The sequence below is a fragment of the Malaya genurostris genome, chromosome 3 (assembly GCF_030247185.1).
Source record: "Malaya genurostris strain Urasoe2022 chromosome 3, Malgen_1.1, whole genome shotgun sequence".
Lineage (NCBI taxonomy): Eukaryota > Metazoa > Arthropoda > Insecta > Diptera > Culicidae > Malaya > Malaya genurostris.
The window spans coordinates 197727852-197753423 of NC_080572.1; the positions used below are offsets into that span (position 1 = coordinate 197727852).

Below are 25572 nucleotides of genomic sequence, written 5' to 3' on the forward strand. Positions count from 1 at the left end.
TTGGATCAAGCGCTGGCATAAGTGTGTTTGCAGTCGATGAGGAATACTTTGAAGGGACAATTTCGATTTTTATGATTAATCCTGTATTTTTAATTTTCTGAATAAATTCCGGGAACTTTTTGATCAGTGTAGTACAAAGCATCATTCGGTGAAGAAGTATTTTTCAGGAGAGTGGTACATTTCGCTGAATGCCATTTAGCCGAACGGTATTTCGCCGAAACCCGTTTCGTCGAAAGGGTCATTTCGAATACATCATATTATTTTTTTGTGTTATTATGTCTCCTGGATAATTGATGTGGCACAGCCAATAACCGATGCCAAAATGGCTCGGGGGCACATAGCCGCCGAGGCGACGCCAGCTGAGTTGGCCGCCGACCCGCCTTCGAAAGTGGCGGCTTCTCACATATTAACCTACAGGGTCCGGCACTCGAAGTGTAACCAATTAAAAAGGCCATAAATTCAGTTTGGAAAATTACTTTTACTTAATTCAAAGTACAAAATGTGTAAAAATAATACAAAATTCAGAATCAATTCACTTTTGCTCGATATGACCACCTTTTGCCTTGCCTTGATGACTTGAGAGAGCGAAGGAGTTGCTTCGTTTGGCCGAAAGCGGTCAATTTCCGAACATTGTATTTTCTGACGAGAAAATTTTTCCAATTGAGCAATTCGTAAACTCTCAAAACGATAGGGTTTACTTGACCGTCCGTTCATACGAGAATTTGAGTCATCGATTGGCCACCCGGAGGTAACCGCAGATGGGCGCTCTCCAATCGTTTTCATCGAGCCTGGCGTCAAGGTAAATGCGACATATTATCGGGAAAGTATTCTGGAGGTTGCTTTGAAGCCGTGGGCAGACAAACATTTCGGTGGCAGACCATGGACGTTTTAGCAGGACTCGGCACCGTCTCACAAAGCTCGAGTGAACCAAGAATGGCTGAAAAACAACGTTCCGAACTTCATCACGTCCACTCAATGGCTCTCGAATTCACCAAATGCGAATCCAATGGATTATTCTCTTTGGGCCATTTTGGAGAGCAAAGTCCAAACTAAAAGATACACCAGTCTCGAGGCGCTGAGAAAAGTTATTGTCCGCGAGTGGGCCAAAATACCTGCAAGTACATTCGGCCAAACGAAGCAACTCCTTCGCTCTCTCAAGTCATTAAGTAAAGGCAAAAGGTGGTCATATCGAGCAAAAGTGAATTGATTCTGAATTTTGTATTATTTTTACACATTTTGTACTTTGAATTAAGTAAAAGTAATTTTCCAAACTGAATTCATGGCCTTTTTAATTGGTTACACTTCGTGCCGGACCCTGTATAACCGCCTCGTTTGCCCGGTCTACTCAAAGATAGGTTTCTTTGCTTTAGTTAGGTCCGAACGAGCGATAGCGAGGTCAGACAGCATACGAACCAAAACGAACATTAGAGATTTTTTTCACTCAGTAAACGGAAAACACCACAAACATTTGCCTGGGAGATACACCTGTGCAAATGCTTTGATGGTTAGTAGCTAATAAAGTCAACAAGTTTTCTTGGGAACTCCATTCTGAGGTTCATGAATGAATCCTTATTCAAGAGTACAAGAATCAATCTTTACTCAAAAAGTACAATTGTAGGTCAACAAAACGGGCGTTAACACTATCATCTTTCTTTTGTCTTTACTTTAAATCAATTCCAAACACGATATTAAGACAATTGCAGAATTCGCGAAATGATCCTTTCGGCAAAGTGGCCAATTCGGCTAAAGGACACTTTCGACGAACTGGCTTTCGGCGAAACGGCTTTCGACGAAATGACCCTGATCCATTTTTCAGAACGCTCAGCGCAGACTAATCAGAAATCAACAAATCAAAGCAGCATAGTCACAGTAAATGTTTTTCTAGGGTCCAACTGTTTTTCTAGTTTCTGTTTGTTTTTTTTCCTAATTTTTTGAAGTGTTGGAGATTGTTTAAAGTCAAAACTACGATATTGTGCGAAAAAATCCGCCATTTTGTAGCTGTAAAACCTCCCCAAAGTAACGAAAAACGAAAAAATAACGTTGGAGTCTAGTAAGTTACTTGTAGAAAGTATGTTCAAAATTTGAAAAAAAATGGTGAAGTAGTTTTCGAATGACGATGGACACGGACATTTAAAACCAAAAAGCAAAGTCTTGACATTACATCACTGCATAGCTAGTACTACAATCATACTGACACTAAGAATCCTTCCAGGCCGGGGCTCGAATATACGTTAACTGGCTTGTAAGACCAGCGTCCTATGCATTGAACCGCCAAACCGGGACGGCTTTCAAAACCAGCTAAACGCGTTCAAAGTTTATTATCAATAAAATCGAAAAAAAACAATGTATTTTTCAAGTGGGCGCGTAGGATGTAACAGTGTATCGAAAAGTCATATTTTTTATTTGAATTTCGACACAACAAAACATTTCAAAAATGTTTTGTCAAATTTTCAAGCAAATCGAAGCAGAAGTCTTGGGCTTGTGCGCCGAGCTCTTGCCTCTTCGCAGTATGAAATAAGGAAAGATAAAGACCCATAACTTCCAAAGTTTTGTTCCGATAGGCATGAATATATGACAAAAAAATCTTGAAGTGTTTTACTACAATAAAATACAAAGAAAAAAAATGATTTTTCAAAAATGTTAGACCATACCCGCCCCTCAACCGATCGTTTTTGTGTAACAATCGAGGATCCACGTAGGGAGGCTACTGCATCAACGTCCATAATCGAAGCTGACAAAATCGACGAAATAAATGACAAAAATCGATGTTAGTTTAACATTGCTGTCACAATCGTGGCATGTGACCATTGAAACGCTTCAGTTTTTCCCCGAATTGGTAGCTTGACTTAAAAACATTCACCATGACAATCATGGCGCCGAACACACCAACACCGGAAATTAGATGGTGAGCGTTAACTGAATGATATTCTGAATAATGAACTAACTATAAGAGCCTAATTACAACGGATTCTATACCAACCGGCACTCAAAAATATATCACTCAGCAGGTGGCATCGTGCGGTCCAAACGAGGCGCGTAGCAAAGCAATATTTCCAGCATCATCGTATCAATCGCAGTAACGACGGAGGTGGCGCGACGGCCTCAAAAAAAGCGTCTCGTGTCGTGTTGAGCTTTGCTTTCAAAGAGACGCAAGCAACCTAAATCATGGTTTATTAAATGATATTATTATGTAATGTTTTTTTTCTTCTTTGCTTTGTTGTTGCTGTTGTTGTTGTTGTTGATGTGTTGCTGCTGCTGCTGCTGTTGGTTTGCTCAACAAGCAACACACATACGGATATTTTCCCAAACCAAGCCACTTTTATGTGACTTTATGCTATTGCTTTGCCGGCTGGTGGCTACGACGCTGTCCGCTGCTCGTTGTGCCCGGTTTCTTATTATGCGACTGTATTTATTCTCGTGTAAGCATTGCTAAGCTTCGATGGCAAACTGACGGCGAATGCTGCTTACATATTGCCTACAAAGTAAAGTACAACTCGACCGTTCAAGTGGCACCGGGGCGGAATCTGCAGTAAAAATAGGTGTTGTTACGTTTTGCTCAGCTTACGCAGTTCTGGCGGTCAGACCGGGCGGCACACAATGTGCAATTGATATTACCGTCTCGGAATGCTATGTCAGAATAGGCCGTCCAGTACCGTGGGGCTCGGGCTCCAGAGCAACAGGTGATCTGTGAGTTGTGGTTCGCCTCGGTTCGGTTCGGTTTGGTTCGCAACACGTTTGTAAGAGGAAATGAGAATTCATAATCAATTCCAATTTGCTGTGTCCACCCCGCACCTGACCTGTTCAGTATGTTGCTGCTGTAGAACGCAGCTTCAGTAAGTAATAGCTTCAATCAATGCAAGTAATTAAATTTGTAAACACTTACACACCACATTTCGCTTCTGGCGTTCCGTAATTATTTGTTCGATTATGATCAGTGAAAATATATTTTTTCTGAACAACCTCCATTTTTTACCCTCTGCATGGAAATGTTTCTACTCATCGATCCGAGCAGATAAAATTTCGAATTATAGACAATAAGTGGTCGCAACTTCATATTAATAACTTGATCATAACAAACACCAATAATCTAAACAATCCTTTCCTGGGCACCCAAAATAATCCTGAAAGTTTATTTTGCATAAGCAAGTAAGTATGTAAGAGACACAAAAAACTGGTTATCACAATATACAAAACCAAACTTACGGCAAAGTGTTATAATGTAAAATAATATATTTTCTTCGGGAATGTGGGAAATTTCATTGCCATACTTGGTGAGGCCGTGGACCATCGACCATGTCACGAATTATTTTGAATTTTAGTTAAAATTTGATAGTCGTGCAGTTAATTTTGGTCGAGTAGTTAAATTTAACTAAAACTGCGGCCCATTTCAAAGATTGACGGGTGGAAAGTTATTTGGGTTTATTTTGCACTGAAAATAAAATGATATCAAGTGATATAATAATTGCAATACAGAAAAAGAATGTAAGCAGAACTTCGAGAAAAGCGAACGTCGTTTTGCAATATGTTGAAACTTTCTATTGAGGTAATTACTTTGACTGAAAGTATAAATAAAATTACACAGAAAAGTATTTTGCAGGACATTTTTCAGTGTTGGAAAATCACTATCGAACTGTCGAAAATAACCATGCTTTCGAGCAGGACTACTCGACTGTCAAATTTCAACTACATAATTTTTAGTGATTCTGGAAGAAGTGATGAAAAATGATTTATAAAAACGTTTTTTTTTTTAACGAATACATTCTCAGTTTTTACCCCTTTCCCATATAGAAAAGCTAGGCAATCACTATGAAAACTATGGCCCTGATTCCATTATACTCTATCAAATTTCCTCTGAAATAGGACTCCAAAATTATTTACTGATAAGTATAAAAAGTTCGTTTTCAAGAGCGTGTTTTTAAAAATGACTCTGAAAAATCGAGCAAAATATTTTCAACAGTCTTTATGATTCTTAAATTGAACAGTTTTGGTTAGTTTATAACCAAATACAGTGATTTGGGAGTACTGGATCTTCGTTTCCGGTTTCGGAAGTACCACAAAACGTGATCGTGTAGTCCACGGTATGACTAATCCACGTGAAATGCCGCGAGCATGCATACTTGCAAATAGTGCTCTCGATGTTTCTCTCATATCGGAGCTCACAACTCGGGATATTTGTGCTGTCACAGATGGTATGACTATTGATGGCATAGACAGGATATATGTCTGGAAAGTCCACTACAATCCTATTACATGATGTTGTGTACAACATTGAAAAAGCTTTCTCACAAAAGCAATCTTGCTTGGGAGTTTTCCTAGATATTGAAGGTGCCTTTGATAACGTGTCTTTCAATTCAATTCTGGAAGCAGCCCGTGGTCATGGCATACCTTCAAGTATCACAAATTGGATACAAGCAAAGCTGAGCAATCGACTTCTTTGTTCATCGCTTCGGCAAGCAGAGATTAGAAAGCTGAGTGTTTGTGGGTGTCCTCAAGGTGGCGTGCTATCCCCACTTTTATGGAACCTAGTCGCTGATGGTTTGTTAAGGAAACTTAATAGCCTTGGATTTCCGACTTATGGTTTTGCCGACGATTATCATATATTGCTGACCGGTATAAGCATTACCACTCTCTTTGATTTAATGCAGCAAGCCATGCGATCTGTTGAGCAATGGTGTTGTCAGGTTGGATTATCTGTAAATCCAGGCAAAACATCAATGGTACTTTTCACTCATCGTAGGATAATCACAGGAGCTCGTCCGTTACAGTTCTTCGGTTCAGTGGTCACTGTGGTCGATCAAGTTAAATACGTCGGGGTTATTCTTGGTTCAAAACTGAATTGGTCTGTTCACATTGACTTCAGGATTAAAAGAACTTGTATGGATCTAGGGGACGGGTATAGCGTGATGGGATAGTCGATGCCTTTCACGCAGCCCGCCTGGGTTCGATTCCCAACCTCGCACATAGGGTCAGAAAGATTTTCTGGTCCGAAGAGGCGAATGACCTAAGATGTTAAAGCCTCTATAATTGAAACAAAAAAAAAAAAAAAACTTGTATGGCTTTCGGCCAATGCAGACGACTACATGTGTTCCTAAAACAAGAAGCATTATCTTGTGCATACTGTCTTAAGGTTACAGGGCTTTGGAACAGTAACCCATTAGATTATGCTACCAGCCACACTCGCTTGTGGTCTCAAATGGTTACGTGGGATGAGTATTTACTCGCTCCTAGTGACCTAACTCTCACATGCAGTTTTCCTTTCAAAACATTCAATGTGAGCTATCCTCTACGTGAGGAATGGTTGTCTGGTTATTTGGAACGACAACTTGATGAACACATAGTTTGTTATACAGACGGTTCTCTGTTGAATGGTCGTGCTGGTGTCTACTGTCGTGAAATGAGGCTAGAGCAGTCTCATTCACTTGGTAGATACTGTACTGTGTTCCAAGCAGAAATCTACGCGATTTTGTGTGGAATATAATCGGCACTTCAGCAGAAGATCTGTGGTAAACGAATTTATTTTTATTCAGGCAGCCTTAAAAGCACTCAATTCAAATGACTCACGGTCGAATCTAGTGATCGCATGTCGAACTCAAATTGAAGACCTCAGCATTTCAAATGCTGTTTACTTCTTATGGGTACCCGGTCATTCTGGTATTACAGGAAATAAATGGGCTGATGAGTTGGCTAGAGATGGTGCAACGAATGATTTCGTTGGTCCTGAACCAGCTTTACCACTTTCAACTAGTTGGATAAAGCACAATATTCGTTCTTGGGCTGCATCCAAACATGCCAGCTACTGGCGCAGCTTGCAAACTTGCCCTCAGACAAAAGCATTTCTACCAGATTCAAATCTGAAAATGTCAAATTGTCTATCGCATTTTTCCAATCATTGCAGTATTCTGGCCAGAGCTCTGACTAGACATTGCAAACTCAATTATCACATGGCTACTATTCAACGTGCTGAGTATTAGTCGTGTGATTTGTGTGAATGCGGTTATGGTACTTCATATCATGTAACTGTCCCGCATTGACGCAACTACGTATCCGGGTTTTTGGTTCTCCATATATGGTTGAGTCTATGTATGCGAAGCTAAAATTAAAAGATATTCTCTCGTTTCTCACCCAATGTGGTAAGGAGCTATAGTCAGAAGGGTTCATCGTTCTTCCTGGAGTGAATGAATCCTTTCTGTATTCACCTTAAATAGGGTTTAGCAGATTGTTTGGCATCCTTTAGGGGGTACCGAATTTACTTCTGCTCGTACATACTGCGAATCGTTCTGCATTCTTCCGGGAGTGCAGAATGGTGTCGCTTTTGTAAGATCTCTAAATCCTCTCGGGGGTTGGAGGTTTTATTAATAGCAGACTGTTCGGGACCTCGTAGAGGATCAGAATTTACTTCTGCTTCCACTAAATGTGATCCCCAGCAGATTGTTCGGCATCCCCTAGGGGTGCAGAATTTACTTCTGCTTTAATGTGTTTTTGTGTCGTCAATTTTTCCCATCCTCCTAGTCCAACCCTTACCATGTCCTTTCAATCCTTCCCTCTTATATATCGGGAAAATGATGCTAAAAACAAATTGATGGCAAGGCACAAATCTCCAAATATCAAGGGGAACGTGCCATTTGAGCCAATTTGTTCTGATTCCTGATTGTATGAGACCATAAGACCTTTAATTTGAATCTAAGTCTAAGTGATTGTACAGCCTTTCTATATGAGAAAGGCAAAACATCAAATTAAACTTTAAATTCACATGAGTCTGTCGTAAGTGCTTTTATCAGTGTAGGAGATTCATATTACCTATTATCTTTCTCCGAATAGGACCAGCTTATGGCGTTTTTGATTGAGAAACACTGGTGGCGTGGATTGCTCTGGTTTTGCACTTTCGAGCAGAAATGGCAACGAAACACCGTCAAAATATTGCATTTCTGCTCGAAAGTGCAAAATCAGAGCAATTCACGCCACCAGTGTTTTTCAATGAAAAACGGCATTAGAGTCCGTGTGAAATCCATCGGGAAAAAACTTAACCAAGAATAGATCCACTAGGTTCCTACTTCCATGTCGCAAAAGGCAACAATTTCATGAGTTTCAATGTCAATTTTTTCTCGGTAATAGCAATAACAGGTGTTTCTTTAGTAGGTTTGTTTTATCGATAGGGATTACTCTGAAGACGTCTCTACTCAGTATTGTTTGGCAAATCATCATGAATAAGTTAACTCCAGAACAACGCTTCCAAATCGTGACAATTTATTTTCAAAATCAGCGTTCAATTAAAAAGCGCAAAATTCTCTTCAGTGATGAGGCGCTATTTTGGTTGAATGGATACGTCAACAAGCAAAATTGCCGTATTTGGAACAAAGATAATCCACATGCCGCTTAAGAAATACCGATGCATCCCGACAAATGTACTGTTTGGTACGGTCTACGGGTTGGTGCAATCATCGGTCCTTATTTCTTTAAAAATGAGGAAAACCAACGCTTTACCGTGAATGGAAATCGATACATTTTTTATTTACAATGCGAATTTGTGTTGCCAAATCTTCAAGATATGGATGTGGACGAAATGTGGTTTCAACAGGATGGTGCCACTTGTCATACTGTGACCAAAACAATCAATTGATTGAAAGAGCATTTCAACGACAACATTATTTCGAGAACTAGACCGGTAAATTGACCTCCGCGTTCGTTTGATTTGATGCCACTCAATTACTTCGGGGGGATACGTGAAGTCATTGGTTTATGTGGATAAACCAGCAACGATTAATGCTTTGAAAACCAATATTCAACGTGTCATTGGTGAAATATGCCCTCAAATGCGCGATCGAAAATTAGAATGACAAAAAATTGTCTTCCATATAAAAAACAGAAAAAAATGCCCATTTCATAATTTGACATGTGTTTTATTTAAATTTCAAATCAAGCTCTTGAAAAAAAAACACCCTTTATGTACGGCCTCTAGCAACAACAAGTGTTGGACTAATATTGCTTTCCATTTTTTAGACGATCTACGTCCGGGCCGGGCCAGTACCGGTACTGATCAATGAATTTTGGGTTTACCAGAAAAAGCACATTATAGGATGATTTGACAGTCCGAGGTCTGATCATCTAGGTCTGATTTCGTTTCACAATTTCAGGTAATCCCGGTCAGCAACAGAGTAGCTACCAGGGGTGGTAACTCAAACTCAAAAATCAGTAGTTTTTATTGAATTATAGAAAGCATAACCAGCTTGTCTTGCCTCTTCATCAATCCGGAATGATTGAGGTGAAGATTCCTAAAACGAACTTACACGGATAAAAATCCATTGCCGGTACCATGATTAGGAAATTATGAAACGTGACATCAAAAGCAAGCGTCAAAAGCATCTCAGTTCTCACAATTGATTAAGCACAGCATTTATCATATTTTTTGATAAATTTTAAAAGTCTGATCGAAATAATTCTAATTGTATGCATCGTAAGCAGTATGTTTGCCATAGATTAAAGTCACATAAAACCTTTGATGGCTGGTTGCACAAGTGAGCTAAAAGTTTACAGATGTCGCACGTGACACACACTACACTCGGTTACCTATCCCAAACAGAATTGAAGTTGAGAAATTAAATCAAGCACCTTCACAGCAAACGCTACACCACTAAACCAATTCGCAGGTTCGTCGTCGTCCAACGATGCAGTCTTCAGATCGTTGCTTACCTGGAAAGTGGAAAAACAGAGAAAACGCATACAATTAGTACTATTATTACTATTATTATTATTATTTCCAGCTCGCTCTCCGTGATGCGAACAAATATCGATAAATGCAACCGGTACGCAGCCACTGGGGGAAAAGAAGAAAACTGTACACGGGAGATAGAGCAAATATTTCAAATAGTTAACAAGTTTTTCCGGAAGCATCGGCGATGCTGGGTACTGTGCGAGAGTGTGCTACAGTAAGGAAGTAGCGGCAAGGATGGGAACTACATTAGTAAGCGTCTGTGTGTGTGTGTGCGCGCGTGAGTGTTGTTTGGTACGAAAAATTTCTAATCCATCCATGCCTGATGGGCAGAAAAGCGCAGCAAAAGCATTGGCCGTTTAGAGGTGCCGATGAAAATGTGTGGAATAACTGGTAGTCATGTTGTATATGCAAACGGGCCATTTGATGTGAGCACGCATTCATCCGACACAACACGACGACCGGTCCGGATGCGTACTCTGGGATGCTGGAGCCATTACCGGTGGCGATTATGGTGAAGATGATGAAGTGCAATCCACTAAAAAATCGACCAATCCACCAGCGTGTCTTAGCTCGGGGCTTCCCCCGTGAATGCAACGCATGCGCTCGGAAAGGCAACATTCAGGTAAAGCAACTTTGTCGCAAGATGATGGTAATTATGAATAATCAAACAGCTGCTGGCCTAACCCACGGTGATCCATATTTGGTTGGAAAAGCTATCGGATACGGTTATTGATATGACGAAATTGCATCAATTCAGCTTGTGATGTCTGCTAATCACATTCATTTTAGATACACATATAATATGTCCATCCACTTCGATGATGGTTTTTTTTTGTGAACTTGTCACTCAAACGATTTGTAAGAACCACACCGTATTAAGTGGTTTTCAATGTCACATACATCTGTTGACAAATAACAAGGACAAAAAACCCGAAGAATTAACCTTCGACACTCGCTTTTCCCAATATCTGAATGTAGTAAAACAACCCTATATCAGAATTAATAATGATAAAACATACAGTTGAGCGGATGAAACAAATGTTTGTAAAGGCACTTTCAAGAAGTCCAAAAATCTTATTCCGTCTTGGTTTCACTAAGTTAACGAACATCTTCCGAAATATCTCGTATCATCTATTGGATCTTCTCTTCACAGCAAAGATCAGATTGAGGAAACAGAAATCCTTTATTTTTACAGTAGATGGCTGTAGTGATCGACAATACGTAATATATCGATCTAACTCATACGATAATAAAGGGTGATTTTTTGCTGCTATCTTTCTGGCAACACTGTTTTTGGCAGATCACACGTGAATCGTGTCTTGTATCATTGGTAAACTTGTTCAGTTTGGTCTATAATTTAATCATGACTTTGTCGTTGGTCTATAATTTGATCCTGAGAGGCGCTGAAAAAGTTAGAAGAAGATTCATTTTTCATCGAAAAGTTGTGTTCAGCCGGCCGCAAAATATCGGCCGATATGATGGAGAGAGTGTGCCAAAATTGGACCATGCGCATGGGTCATCTAAAGCGGAGCCGTTCAACATTTGCATGAAATCATCTTCAAATGTTAAATTGTATTGATCGTTCTAACGATTACAATAAAGATTTCATCAATTTTCTTATATTTTTTTTTTAAATCAAATTCCTGAAAATCACCCTTTGTTGTGCGAAACGGTTTGAAGCAAACGCCTAGTAGCAAATAAAATAAGATGAAGGCTACCATCTGAGCTCCTATTTCCATTTCCATTCTCATCCCTTCAGCTCATGACTTTGAACTTGAATCATATCTTTCAACGTACCTGAACCAAACTGTAAATCTTTTAAAATGTTTGTTTAAGTTTTTGTCACATTTTCCAATTAAAAAATGGTAATAATTCCTTCAGCGATCGTGTTTCTCACTTAAAAATAAATTCACTTTCCAATTTAGGAAACACTTTCATCTCAAGTTTTACAGTTCGTCATGTTTTGAATATTTACGAATTGATTCATCTCAAAACATGATCACTATTTCACATAATTACGCCATGATTCAATGTTGGATGGCTTTATGATTAGTAATGTTCACTTTTCATTTGTTTAATCAACGGATGAAAATTTCTAAAACTATCCGCAACGCGCAATAAAAAACTTCAAAAATAGGAGCTGAATGCAGAGATAGATGCATTCAATTCACTTGATTGTGCTTGGTTTTCATCTCATTTCGTATCGCAAAGTTAAGTTTTTTTGCTTTTCTCAAATTACCATCAACAAGTAAGAGCAGCCACCACGACTGATCAGTACCCGTCGGGTTTGGGTTTGTATCCGATATTATCACAAATCGTTGATTGAAATTCGAGTTCGGGTTTGTAATCTTATTAGTAAATGATTGCATTCAAAACAAACAAGAAGAGACGAAGTATTTACAAAAGAGATTATCTATTAGGGTGGGACAAAATATCGATTTCAACTCCACCAAACTTTTCTTGTTCCTTTTGGGTCCCATAAGCACCATGCAAAATTTTAGCTCGCAGTGGTGCTAGATGTCTTAAGGAATGAGCCACTGTCCGAACCTTGTGCCGGTTTTCCTTTAATAACTTTTTCTACAACCGTCGGATTGTTTTGCGGTCTTATCAAAAAGACTTGAACGATTGAGTTCCAAACAATCTTCTCTAGCAATAATTTTTTCTCTCAAACGGAGCTCGACTTTTTGGATGAAATATCAGCTTTGATCAATTTTTCACTAATGTTCAATGGAAAATTGCTTACATTTATGAATGTAGATTTTAATTCCCTAATAAAATAGTTGGCTACACTGCTTCAATGCATTTGTATTAGATCGCGCTACACGTTGCGCTGCGTTGCTAATCAAATCTTTCTCCTTAAAGGTAATACACTCAATAACCAAAAATATTATAGACATGAGCACCAACAGGTGAAAATCATTGTGAGTCGTTTTCTATCATTGTTGATTCGCGACACTTCGGTTTTTTTAATGTATTATTTATTGCAATATGAGTTAAATTTAATTTGTTCAGATTTAAGTTGGTTGTTCAGTCACAAGTGGTGACTTTTCAACCCTATTATAGACATGATTTGCTTATTACCATTAAGACATCATTTGCTTCCGCAATTCTGTGATATTTTGTAGAAAAAATTGTAAGCCTAGTTGTAATGTGGAATGGGAAAAAGGAACTTATATACTGGCCCTTATTACCGTTCTCACTTCCACTTCCACTTTCACTCCACTCACATGTCACTTCACTTGATTTTACCTATTACCAGTGTCACGGTCAATAAAATAATCACTGTAGTGAAAAAAATCATTTTTTCCAACAAAATTTTGGTGATTGGATGTTCGTAACAACAACAAGCTCATCTAAGTAATTACTTTTTTCTCTGAAGTGACTTTCGTGATAATGACCTTCATTCACTTCACTTCTTTTTCACCGTGAAGTGATACCGATTATAAGGTAAAAGTCACTTCACTTGGTTTTCACCGTGTAGTGATACCCGTAATAAGGGCCACTAACTTACTCTCGACACTTTGGTTGAATACCTATTCTACACGGTATACGATTTTAAGTGAAAACCGCGTATGAACGAAAGGGTAAACAGAAGAAAAAAATCACTATTTTGAAACTACTATTTCGCTTTTGTAGTTTACTATACATCATAATTTGCAAACGCAGCTGAGAGTTTGAAGTCTTTTCAATCCAACTCTCAAAACATGTTCACGTATGCTGCACACTGTGTTCGGCTCAGCATCCAGTTGTGATTAGCTTGAGGTATTAAATTAAGTACTATGAAATCAAAACTTAGAACCGGCAATACCATCACGATTTGGTGTAAGTGATGATATGTATAGGTGAGCGTGATTGTATAAATCAGCGATGAGTTTCATCGTTTCCATCATTTCACGGGTTGCATCTTAAATCATGAGGTGAGATTATGAATAGAAGAAACTGTCCCTCATGAGTAAGATTTTGAAACCCTTGTTCAGAGTATTAAAAAGGATCAAATAGTTCATAGAATGTTTAAGATAAAATTGTATCGAAATATTGGAAAAATGTAAATCGTACGGCCTCAACCCAGAAACTACTATCCTGACTCAAAATAGACGAAAATGACGAGCAATAAATGTCAAATGTCAATTTATTGCTCGTCATTTTCAGAATTATCGTGCAAAAAAATTAATTCAAATCTTTCGCATGAGAAAAATCATCATTTGAACAACGTTTTGTAATTTTTTCGTAGAAAAAATATTGAGAAACAAGTCGGTGAAGAGATGTTTTTTAGAACGCTTCTTAAAAATCATGATTTGCGGTGTCCACTGTATCTCAGCGCAGACTAATCAGAAGCGAACAAATCAAAGCAGCATAGTTAGAGTAGAAGTTTTTCTAGACCCCAACGTTTCTGTTTGATTTGTTTTTAATTTTTTTTAATTTTTGGTGGTTGTTCAAAGTGAAAACTGATTGGGGTCTGCTTTTTATATGTAGAAAGTGTGTGCAAAATTTGAAAAAAATTGTGCAGTAGTTTTTGAATGACGATGGACACGGACTTTCAAAACCTGCTTTCGAGAAAAATGCGTTTAAAGTTTTCTGTCTATAAAATCGAAGGAAACAATTTATTATTCTAGGGAGCCCGTACGGTCTAATATTTTCAAAAAATCATATATTTTCTTCTATAATTTGTTATAATGAAACATTTCAAGAATGTTTTTATGTCGATCGAAGCAGAAATCTTTGGCCTGTGTGCCGAGCTCTTACTTCTTCGCAGTATGAGATAAGCAAAGATAAAGGCCTCTAACTTGCTGAGTTTTGTTTCGATAGGCTTGAGAATTTTACAGAATATTCTTGAAATGTTTTACTTTGATAAAATATAAACAAAATAATGAATGATTTTTCAAAAGTGTTAGACCCTACCCGCCGCTTAAGGTCATTCGTTTCTGACCCTATGTTCCTGATTCGGAAATCGAATCCAAGTGGGCTACCTAAAAGGCTTTTTTTTCACTAATAAACAATTTTAACCTTTCGCCTTGAGCTCATCAGTGCAATTAGCACATTATGTTAATTGCAAATGCTACGTCAATTGAAATTAGTCGTATGCACTTTTGCACAAACCGATACCAAAAAACCTAAATGACACTAATAAACGTTTTCCATTGATGAATTTCATGTGTTTCTTATATTTTATCAAATTTCCGAAAACAAAACTTGGCCAACCAGCTCCTGAACTGAAAATTAAAACTGAATGTTTTAATGAAATGTGTACTAAAATATTTACTGTTTTTTTTTCAAAGTGTGCTGATTTTCGTCAAAAAATGTATACCAGCGTTAGGGACCGTTCGTAAACCACGTAAATTTTTGAACCCCTCCACCCAACCCCCCCCCACCATCAAAGACTTTCCCAATAGTAAAGTAGAGATAAATTTTGTTGTTGTTTTCCAACAAGATGACAGAGATGTCTATCTCCTCTGTGTGACGAAGAGCAAGCAAAATTTCTCCCCTCGCACTGACAACTTCAACGAGAGTTCTTCTCTTTCACATTTATACACCACTGTTGTATAAAGTGTGCACGCGTTTGTTTATTTCCCTTTACCTCTTCCACTGAATCGCACCAAAGTGCTAGAGCATCAGCTAATAAATTCTCTGAGGTGGATGCAGATACTTTCACAGAGGTGTACACGCCGGTGAGCACTCTGCTGTATGGTTTGCGTAGAAGAAGCGTGGACACGCAAAATCAGCAAAATAAAACAATTTATCGTAAAATTTTCGGTTTTCCTTGCAAATTTTTCATAGCAAGGCCAGATCTACTCTCTATTAATTGAAGTTCACAGAAGTGTTCGCTCACCATCACGCGCCAGTGGTCACTTGGGTGTATTTAGACGAGAGCGCGTGTGAGCGATTCATGCGAAGAGAATGTGTTTCACTCGCGCCAGCTGCTTTAACCACAAGCACACACTCAAATACTGTCTATTCGACACTGAGAAGAAGTGCGCTTTCCTCTTTGTGCGGTGCTTCGTTTTTTGCATCCTCTGTGTGGACAAGAAACTGACTCCAGCGTGTATCACTCTGGTGAAATACCATCTCTGCAAGATGATACTACAAGCCCAATGCGAGCGCAAGAATGCACTATTTGTGTTGAAAGTTTGTTTAGTTATATCGTTAACTTTAAAAGCGTTAGTTTAGTTATATCGTTAACGATTTAAAAATAAACTTAAATTAATTAAGATTGTTCAACAAAAAATCTATTTACAGCGGTAGTTTTTGTGTTTTTTTTTTTATTCAATATTATAGTATAATTTTAAGGCACACTGCTTAAGCTCTAAGATGCCAAGGGTATTTACTAATCTTAATTACGACTAACTTAAAACTAGAAAAGTATCATTATGTAATGTAGCGGTAGCGGATTCTCGAGAAGCTATCGGTAGTGGCCGGTGAATTGAATATCGCATGAGGGTCTTCCATATGCCGTTGGCGAAGATCCATGTTGGCCGCATCCTTCGGTCCGCGTGGGTCCGCGGGAAACACCCCCAGGCTACGAAGGCCCGGCGGGTGGCCCGCATGCTGGTTTTCGACTGGGGCGGCCTTCCGTGGACGATGATGGTGATGTTACGGAAGAGAATGAAAAAAAAAGTAAATATTGTGGAAACGGGGTAAAAAGGGGATGTGGGAACAAAATGTTTGAAAACGATAAAGATCTAATTAGTTGCCATCGAGATGGTGAAGAGATAGGGAAGGGGTAACGAAAAAGTTAGTGACAAAAAAAGATCTTGTTAGTTCCAATGAAGATGGTGGACAGGGACGGGGATCGAGAGAATCGGGCGGATGTTAGTGTCGAACCTGTAGGTGGAGTTTATACTTTCTGAGCGAGGGATAACACATTACACTTGTATATCAATGTGTTTAAGGTACTGGTATATGAGAAGCATATATAAACTATCCCGACTCGCCAACACATCCCGAACCGGAACCTCAGGCGGTCTACCTCGGGCCCTAAGGGATTCCAGTAGCTTCGACCTGGCGTCACGATACTCTACGCACGACCACACGACATGCTCGATGTCCTGATAACCGTCGCCACAGGTGCAGAGACCGCTCTCCGCAAGCCCAACACGCCGGAGATGTGCGTTGAAGGTGTAGTGATTTGACATGAGCCGCGACATAACACGAATGAAATCGCGACTCACGTTCATCCCCCTGAACCAAGGTTTCGTCGATACCCTAGGGATAATGGAATGTAGCCATCGTCCCAGTTCGCCATTGCTCCATGAAGTTTGCCAACTTTCGAGAGTTTTCTGACGAGAGATACTGAAAAATTCATTGAAGCAGATTGGTCTTTCATAAATATCACCTTCTAATGCGCCCACCTTAGCCAATGAGTCTGCCTTTTCATTGCCTGGAATGGAACAATGCGAAGGGACCCAGACTAACGATATTAAATAAGACCGTTCAGATAAAGTTCGCAAGTGTTCCCGTATTTTCCCCAGAAAATATGGGGGATACTTTCCTGGCTCCATTGCCCGGAGAGCTTCTATTGAGCTTAGACTGTCCGTCACAATGAAGTAATGGTCTTTGGGCAAGGTTTCAATGATCTCAAGGGTGTACTGAATAGCAGCTAATTCTGCGACGTAGACTGAAGCCGGATCACTGAGTTTGTACGAAGCGGTGATGTTTTGATTGAAGATGCCGAAGCCTGTGGACCTGTTGATGTTTGAACCGTCAGTGTAAAACACCTTTTCACAGTTGACTGTTCTAAATTTATTATAAAAAATATTTGGGGCCACTTGAGGGCGCACATGATCCGGGATTCCACGAATTTCTTCTCTCATGGATGTGTCGAAAAACACAGTAGAATCAGAAGTATCCAAGAAATGAGCACGATTGGAAACAAACGAAGAAGGATTAATATTCTGAGCCATGTAATCAAAATACAAGGACATAAAACGGGTTTGAGAATTGAGCTCGACAAGCCTTTCGAAATTTTCAATCACCATCGGATTCAGGATGTCGCATCGAATTAGCAATCGATATGAGAGATCCCAGAATCGATTTTTCAACGGTAAGACGCCCGCCAGTACTTCAAGACTCATCGTATGAGTCGACTGCATGCAACCTAAGGCAATACGCAAACAACGATACTGAATTCTTTCCAGCTTGATGAAATGAGTGTTCGCCGCGGATCGGAAGCAAAAGCATCCATATTCCATCACGGACAATATCGTTGTTTGGTATAACCTGATCAGGTCTCCTGGGTGGGCACCCCACCATGATCCGGTTATTGTACGAAGAAAATTGATTCTCTGTTGGCATTTTTGTTTCAGATACCTAATGTGACATCCCCAGGTGCCTTTGGAGTCGAACCAGACCCCGAGATATTTAAATGTGAAGACCTGAGCTATGGTTTCACCCCCTAGTTGAAGCTGTAATTGTGCTGGTTCTCGCTTCCTTGAAAATACAACCAGCTCAGTTTTCTCCGTAGAGAACTCGATACCCATTTGAAGAGCCCATGTCGACAAGTTGTCGAGGGTATCTTGCAATGGTCCTTGGAGATCGGCAGCTTTGGGTCCTATAATAGACACAACGCTGTCGTCGGCAAGTTGTCTTAGCGTGCAAGATGTGTTGATACATTCATCAATGTTGTTCACGTAAAAGTTGTATAAAAGGGGGCTTAAGCATGAGCCCTGAGGAAGACCCATGTAACTGAATCGTATTGTCGACAAATCACCATGCGCGAAATACATGTATTTCTCGGACAACAGATTATACAAAAAGTTATTCAAAATTGGTGAAAGACCATGCTGATGCAACTTCTCAGATAGGATGTTTATGGAAACTGAATCAAAAGCCCCCTTGATGTCTAGGAAAACTGACGCCATTTGTTCTTTACGAGCAAATGCCATTTGAATTTCGGTTGAGAGCAACGCAAGACAATCGTTCGTTCCTTTACCCCTGCGGAAACCAAATTGTGTATCTGAAAGTAAGCCATTAGTCTCGACCCAATTGTCTAGACGAAACAGAATCATTTTTTCGAACAATTTCCGGATACAGGAAAGCATAGCAATCGGCCGATACGAATTGTGATCGGAGGCAGGTTTCCCTGGTTTTTGAATGGCGATAACTCTTACTTGTCTCCAGTCATGTGGGACAATATTATCCTCAAGAAGCCTATTGAATAAATTCAATAAGCGCCTTTTGGCAGAGTCAGGCAAATTTTTCAACAAGTTGAATTTGATTTTGTCTAACCCCGGAGATTTATTGTTACACGATAAAAGCGCAAGTGAGAACTCGACCATCGAAAAAGGTGTTTCGTTTCTGTTTGATGAAGCGACGCGCATGATTGTCTGTTCCGGAACAGAGTCAGGACATACTTTTTTAGCGAAATCGAATATCCAGCGGTTAGAATATTCCTCGCTTTCGTTTGTGGTGTTTTTGTTGCGCATTCGTCGGGCTGTGTTCCAAAGAGTGCTCATTGATGTTTCTCTCGATAATCCGTCTACGAATCGACGCCAATAACCGCTTTTCTTCGCTTTAATCAAGCTTTTCATTTTAGCGTCTAATGCCGCGTAGTTTCTGAAATTATCAGGTGTTCCGTTTTTCCTAAACTCGACAAATGATGCAGTTCTCTCCGCGTTTAATTCTGAGCACTCTTTGTCCCACCACGGGTTGGGGGGACGGATGTTAGTTTTCGCGCCGGGTACACGTTTCGTCTGAGCTTGAGTCGCGGTGTCGAGAATCAAGCCAGCCAAAAACGTGTACTCTTCCTCCGGAGGAAGTTCTTGTGTTGTTACTAGTTTCTCAGATATCGAGGTCGCATAGCTATTCCAATCAATATTTCTTGTGAGGTCATACGAAACATTGATTGTTTCCGATGGTCTTAATCCGGTGGCGATTGAAATTACGATAGGCAGATGATCGCTACCGTGGGGATCAGGGATTACCTTCCACGTGCAACCCAACCGTAGCGATGTCGAGCAAAGGGATAAGTCTAGCGCACTTGGTCTTGCTGGTGGTGCAGGAATTTGTGTCATTTCTCCCGTATTCAAGATTGTCATATTGAAGTTGTCGCAGATATCATGGATCATAGTTGATCTGTTATCGTCGTGAAGACAGCCCCATCCCGTACCGTGTGAGTTAAAGTCTCCTAAAACCAACGTCGGTGCGGGAAGAAGCTCTATGATATCATTGAGCCGCCGATGCCCAACCGAGGCTCTTGGAGGAATGTAGATGGAAGCAATGCAAAGGTCCTTGCCTTTGATTGTAACATGACATGCGACAACTTCAATACCTGGTATCGAGGGGAGGTTAATGCGATAGAAAGAATAGCACTTTTTGATCCCCAAAAGTACTCCTCCATAGGAATCATCTCGATCCAGACGAATAATGTTAAAATCGTGGAAGTTTAAGGGTATTTCAGAAGTTAGCCAAGTTTCGCACAATGCAAATGCGTCACATTTCAGATTATTTACTAGAAATTTGAAAGGATCTATTTTTGGGATGATACTTCTACAATTCCACTGTATAACAGTGATTGTATCCGTGACCTCGGTGGGTGTCTTAGCCATCGAAGGATACGATCGCTGAAAGAAGGGGCCATTTTGCAGTCAACTGCTTCAAGAATGTTTTAACTGTAGGAATAAAAGCCATTATCAGGCTTTTAAGAGGTTCAGAAATATTGAAAGTAGACATGATCCAGTCCACAATATCAGAGAATTTAACAAACCCAGTATTTGGTAAATTTTCTGACTGATCTTTAGGGACTTTCGGGGGTTTTGAAGTCCCAGGAAGTGATGGAAATTCTTGCTCGGAATTTAATTTTCCAAGGCCTGGAGCTTTTTTCTCTGGTTTTTTGCCATCACTACCAGTTGTTGTAATTTTTCGGAACCCATCAGAGGACATCTTCGAACCCTTACTAGGGAGCTTTTGAGAAGATTTATTTCTTCTCTTTCTAATTGATGAGCTATGAGGGACAGCCGAAGATGTACCTTCGAGGGGGTCATCATATTCGCTCTCGTCAGTTGACAAGTAAGCGTAAGGATTTTCGGTAGGTGGCGTAGCACATTTCAACATTTCTGCAAAAGAGCGTTTGGAATGTTGCTTAAGTGAACGCTTCATTTTATCCTTACGCAATTTGTACACGGGACAATCAGAGAGGTCATGCGGCTCCTCCTTACAGTAGAGACACTTTTCATTGTCTCCACTGCAGGAGTTATCCGCATGACTCCCTCCACACTTTATACACCGGGATTTATTGCAACAATGGGATGCTGTATGTCCCAATTGTTTGCAATTGGTGCAGTTCATGACCCGCGGCACAAAAAGGCGAACAGGTAAACGGACTCGGTCCAGGAGGACGTAATTAGGCAAAGCCGAGCCAGCGAAAGTCACCCGATACGAGTCTGATGGGATATAGGACTTAGTCCCATCCTCAGCGGTCGATACTGAACGCAATTGCTTGCAGTCCAGTATCTTAACGTTCTTGAGTAGGGGGTTTTTAAAACCGCCTGCCCCATGCTTAAGAACGTCCTCGCAAGTCAGACTCGGATCGGTGATCACGCCGTCTATCTCGACTTCGCGAGCTGGTACGTATACGCGATACTCCCGCGTGAAATTCTCACTTCGAACGATCTCATTAGCCTGTTTTGCACTGGCTAACAAGACCCTAAGCTTGTCCGGGCGTACTTTCTCAATTTTTTATACAGTGTTGTATCGCGAGGACAGGTCATTAGAAAGTTTTAGAAGGTTCAATTTTTTACCATTCGCTTTGGTCCGGATGTAAACCGCATACGGTCCGGCCGAGAGTGCAAGCCCATCGGGATAGCTTCTAATGCGAGATTTATTGCCATCAGAAGCATCCATTTGATCATCTAGGGGAAGGTCAGGCAATTCTGTGCCTTTTGTCATGGCACGGAAATGTGTCCGTGCGGGTAAATATTAGGGGGCAATAAAAATCTAATGGTACTGAACAACAGGGAAAAAGAAAAAAAATACTTAGCTTTAGCTCTCGAAGGGTGATCGGCCGACAAGGCCCGGTCCTAGGCGACCGGTGAATACTCCAGTTCAATAAAGTGCAAAAAACCTCTTTGAGGAAAAAGCACTTTGTTTTTAGTCTCTCACTACACTGTCCAATGAAACCAATCTTTTTATCACTATATATATTTATCACTGTTTCTAATGTACAACGATATATACGCAGCGCCCAGCGCTGGCGCTGGCTAACGGTACCACACGCAGTGCTGCTTTACACAAGCTCACAGTCGGCCTTGAGAACGGATTAATTAGAACTATCACTCGACCGCACTGATGCACACAATAGACGACGGGATGACCTTGATAACGGAATAAAACAATTCACCACGCGATTGGAGAAAGCAGAATTTACGTCCGATCGATCCGATAGTCACGGCACGAATGTAGTTTTTGTGTTTCTCATTTCTCGAATGGACAATGTATGGAACACTTGTAGGGCAAATTTGAAACTATTATTTTGCTAAAAGAAGTATGTTGATACGTTAAGGCGTTTAAGAGTTATGCAATGTTTTTGAGTTTTTCGAAGGTATTTTTAAGACTAATACAAGGGGCGGGTAGGGTCTAACACTTTTGAAAAATCATTTATTATTTTCTTCATATTTTCCTATAGTGAAACATTTCAAGACTTGACAAAACATTCTTAAAATGTTTCGTTATAATAAATTATAAAAGAAAAAATATGAAAAAAATAGACTCTACGGGCTCTCTTGAGCAATAAATTGTTTCAATTGATTTTATGGACAAAAAACTTTAAAGGCGTTTCCCTCGAAAGCAGGTTTTGAAAGTCCGTGTCCATAGTCATTCAAAAACTACTGCACAAATTTTTTTCAAATTTTGCACACACTTTCTACATATAAAAACGTGATTAATCCACCTAGCAGTGAGATGATACCTTTATTTTATCAATCCGAATGTGTTTTTTGCATGATTATTCTTCGGTGTTTTAGTTCTCATGACATTATTTTAATGACCGTCGTTTTAGAAAGCAGTTTGAGAATTCAGTCATTCTGACATTACCATGTAATGTCGAAACTGCAAATCGGATCGAATTTGAATTTAAACGTGTGACAATCGATTGAACATTCCATGAGATGTCGAAGTAAATTCCACTTTAGAGTTTACGGTTATTCACGGTACTTCAAGAGCCGGTATTCAGGAACCAGCATAACCTAAACGGATTCGTATAGCCATAAATTAATATGACGAATGAACTGCAATAGTTTTGAGCCAACTTTGAAGCTTTCTGGGATGGAAATCTTCTATACTACTTTTCATATGAATCCGAGTTTGTAGAAAACGGTTTAGCCATCTCAGAGAAAATTGAGTGAAATTATTTGTCACACACGCATTTGCTAATCTCGACGAACTGAGTCGTATGGTATATGGAAGTTATGTTCTTCCAGCATTTTTTGCTGTAAGTAGTTTGAATAAATATAGAAAAACTTCCACTCTAACTATGCTGCTTTGATTTGTTCACTTCTGATTAGTCTGCGCTGAGATACAGTGGACACCGCAAATCATGATTTTTAAAAAGGGTTCTCAAAAATACCTCTTCACCGACTTATTTCTCAATATTTTACCACGAAAAACGTTTCACAAAAAAGGTAGACCAAAAACGTGATTTTTCTGGAGCCACTTATCTTTTACTCGGGAAAATTTATGCAACTCGATCAAATGGAAAGCTAGAAAGGTGCTTTCTTCAGCAAAGCTGCTTAAAATAAAATTTCCTACAACTTTATTGTACTATAAAATTGTTTATGAGTTCAATTAAGAAAGTTAGATTACAGATTTCTATCTAAATGAGAACCACTCTAGTAACTTTTTACATCAGAAAGAGCGCCATTTGATAACAAACAACTTTTGTGATGACACTAACTACAAAAAAACTAATATTTAATAGTGAAAATATTTTTATCACGCTAATTTCCCGTTTCGGATCACAGTGCATAGTTATGTTAAATTTGAAGCAACACAAAAAAAACCTACTGCTAGAAACAATTGCTAGAAAATAAGGTGTTCATGAAAATGATTCGCGGCCCTCAAAAAATACCGCGAAGTATTGGTTGGGAATAGCTCTTCTAGATGATAAGAGCAGTTCGTTTTTTCTTAAATGAAAAAAATGAAATTGTTCAAATTTATATATAAAGAAATTAAAACTAGTTGTTTTTATCTTTGAGATACAAAAATTTTCGGTGGACTTATATTAAACAAAAATGGCTTGATACATAGAATACAATAGTTAAGGAGCCTGAGGGTTGTGGATAGAAGTAGATGGCCACTAATTGGCATGTCGGTAAGATTCAAAATACACTCGTCAGATGGACGGAAAACCCCGGCACTAATGCCGTCTGATCAATAAGTATAGCCAGTAAACATCAAATTTAAACATACAAAGGAAAACAACTATAACTCAACTGTAGGGCATTATGTGCACTTAACTACCAGCAGTCTATTACCTTAGGTTTTTTCGTTTCCGTAGTCGATGATCCACTCGTCTGAAGGCTTCTTGTTTTTTGTTTTGTTTTGCTCCTAATGCTTGCAATCAATCAGGTAAATCCGTGTTTACTTCTTCGATTTGCCATTCACAGTCAGGGCAGTTATGGAATTGGACGAACAAAAAAAAATTGGCAGCTCGCCGCGAATGCAACAGAAGACATGTAAAATTCAAATCTTTCAAATTTCCTGACTCTAACGATATCGTTAGTGATTCGTGCAGTCCGAACAGCTCTATCATCAAAGTGAGAGTGCGGAGAAAGAAAAGCACCACCTCTCGAACGTGTGCGGTTATAGTTATTTGCGGTTTGACTGCTTCTGCTGCTGCGGCTCGCTACTCTTTAATGATGCTTCTTAGCTGTGCATATTATTGACTGCCATCTGACTTTGATCAAAGGAAGAACCGGAATTCTAGCAAAGAGCATCGCTCTGTACATTCACTGTCACACACATCAACCAGAACGATTATTTTTGTTTTTCTACTGAGCACTTGACTGCGGCGGCGGTCTACGAATGACCGCAAGTCGCAATTCCGTCCACTTGTTCTGAATCCACCAGCACGTAGAAGGTACTGTTATACTGAAGGCAACCCCGAAGATCGTTAAAAACTTGCCTGGTAGAGGAGACACTCTCTGCACACACTTGGTCACAAACAGACGTGATAAACAACCAGCAGGCCGATCATTGCCTTCGAGTGCCGCTACGAGAGAGCGAGTGAGATCGACCGCGGAAGCAGCGCGAAGGCAAAGGGTAAGACCACTGCATTAATATTCAATCCCGAGACCCCATGGGAACCCCTTTCTCGTCCCCGTCAGCCCCTCCCCGACACACACACCCACACAAAGCACTAACCGTAGCCACTTTTCCCAACTTCTATGACCCACTCGGTCTACTCGGACTGAGACCACCTACAACAACTTGCCTTCAACCGGAAAATCGCACACACGCGCGCGCCCGCAAGAAACGCAACTTCAACTGCAAACCGAGCGAAACTGTGGAGACAACAAAACAACTGCAATGCGAAGCAATAGACACGATCTGCACTAACCGAACGCTACTCCGAAACTGATTTGCCGACGCGCCAGAGGTTGGTTTCAAAGCTGCTCGATCGCTTGATGGTTAGTTGACTTCGCGTTGCTGACTTTTGGTGTGTTATGAAATTGGAGTGAACGACGAATGAATATGAAGAAAAAAAAACTTGCCATGGCGACGGGTGTTCGACGGGGGAGCCACAAACATTACCACCAATACTCGTACGCCCTATGTATGGCAACATTGTACGGGGCGCGAAAAAGCGATTTCCATGAAACATATGATCGTTTCAGTATAAACTCAAGATTTTGAATATATTTGAACATCCAACG

The 25572-nt window shown here is 40.0% G+C and overlaps 1 protein-coding gene across 2 annotated transcripts in view; it reads right to left on the reverse strand.

The window, feature by feature from the left end:
- LOC131439438 (zinc finger CCCH domain-containing protein 18) overlaps positions 1–25322 on the reverse strand; it is a 161731-nt gene extending 136409 nt beyond the window's left edge. Inside the window, exon 1 of one of the 2 annotated variants that reach the window (XM_058610433.1) lies at positions 25061–25322. The gene's annotated coding sequence lies outside the window, so the exon portion shown is untranslated. The remainder of the gene's footprint in view (positions 1–25060) is intronic. The other variant, XM_058610434.1, reaches the window with a different exon arrangement.
- Between the last annotated feature and the right edge of the window lie 250 nt (positions 25323–25572).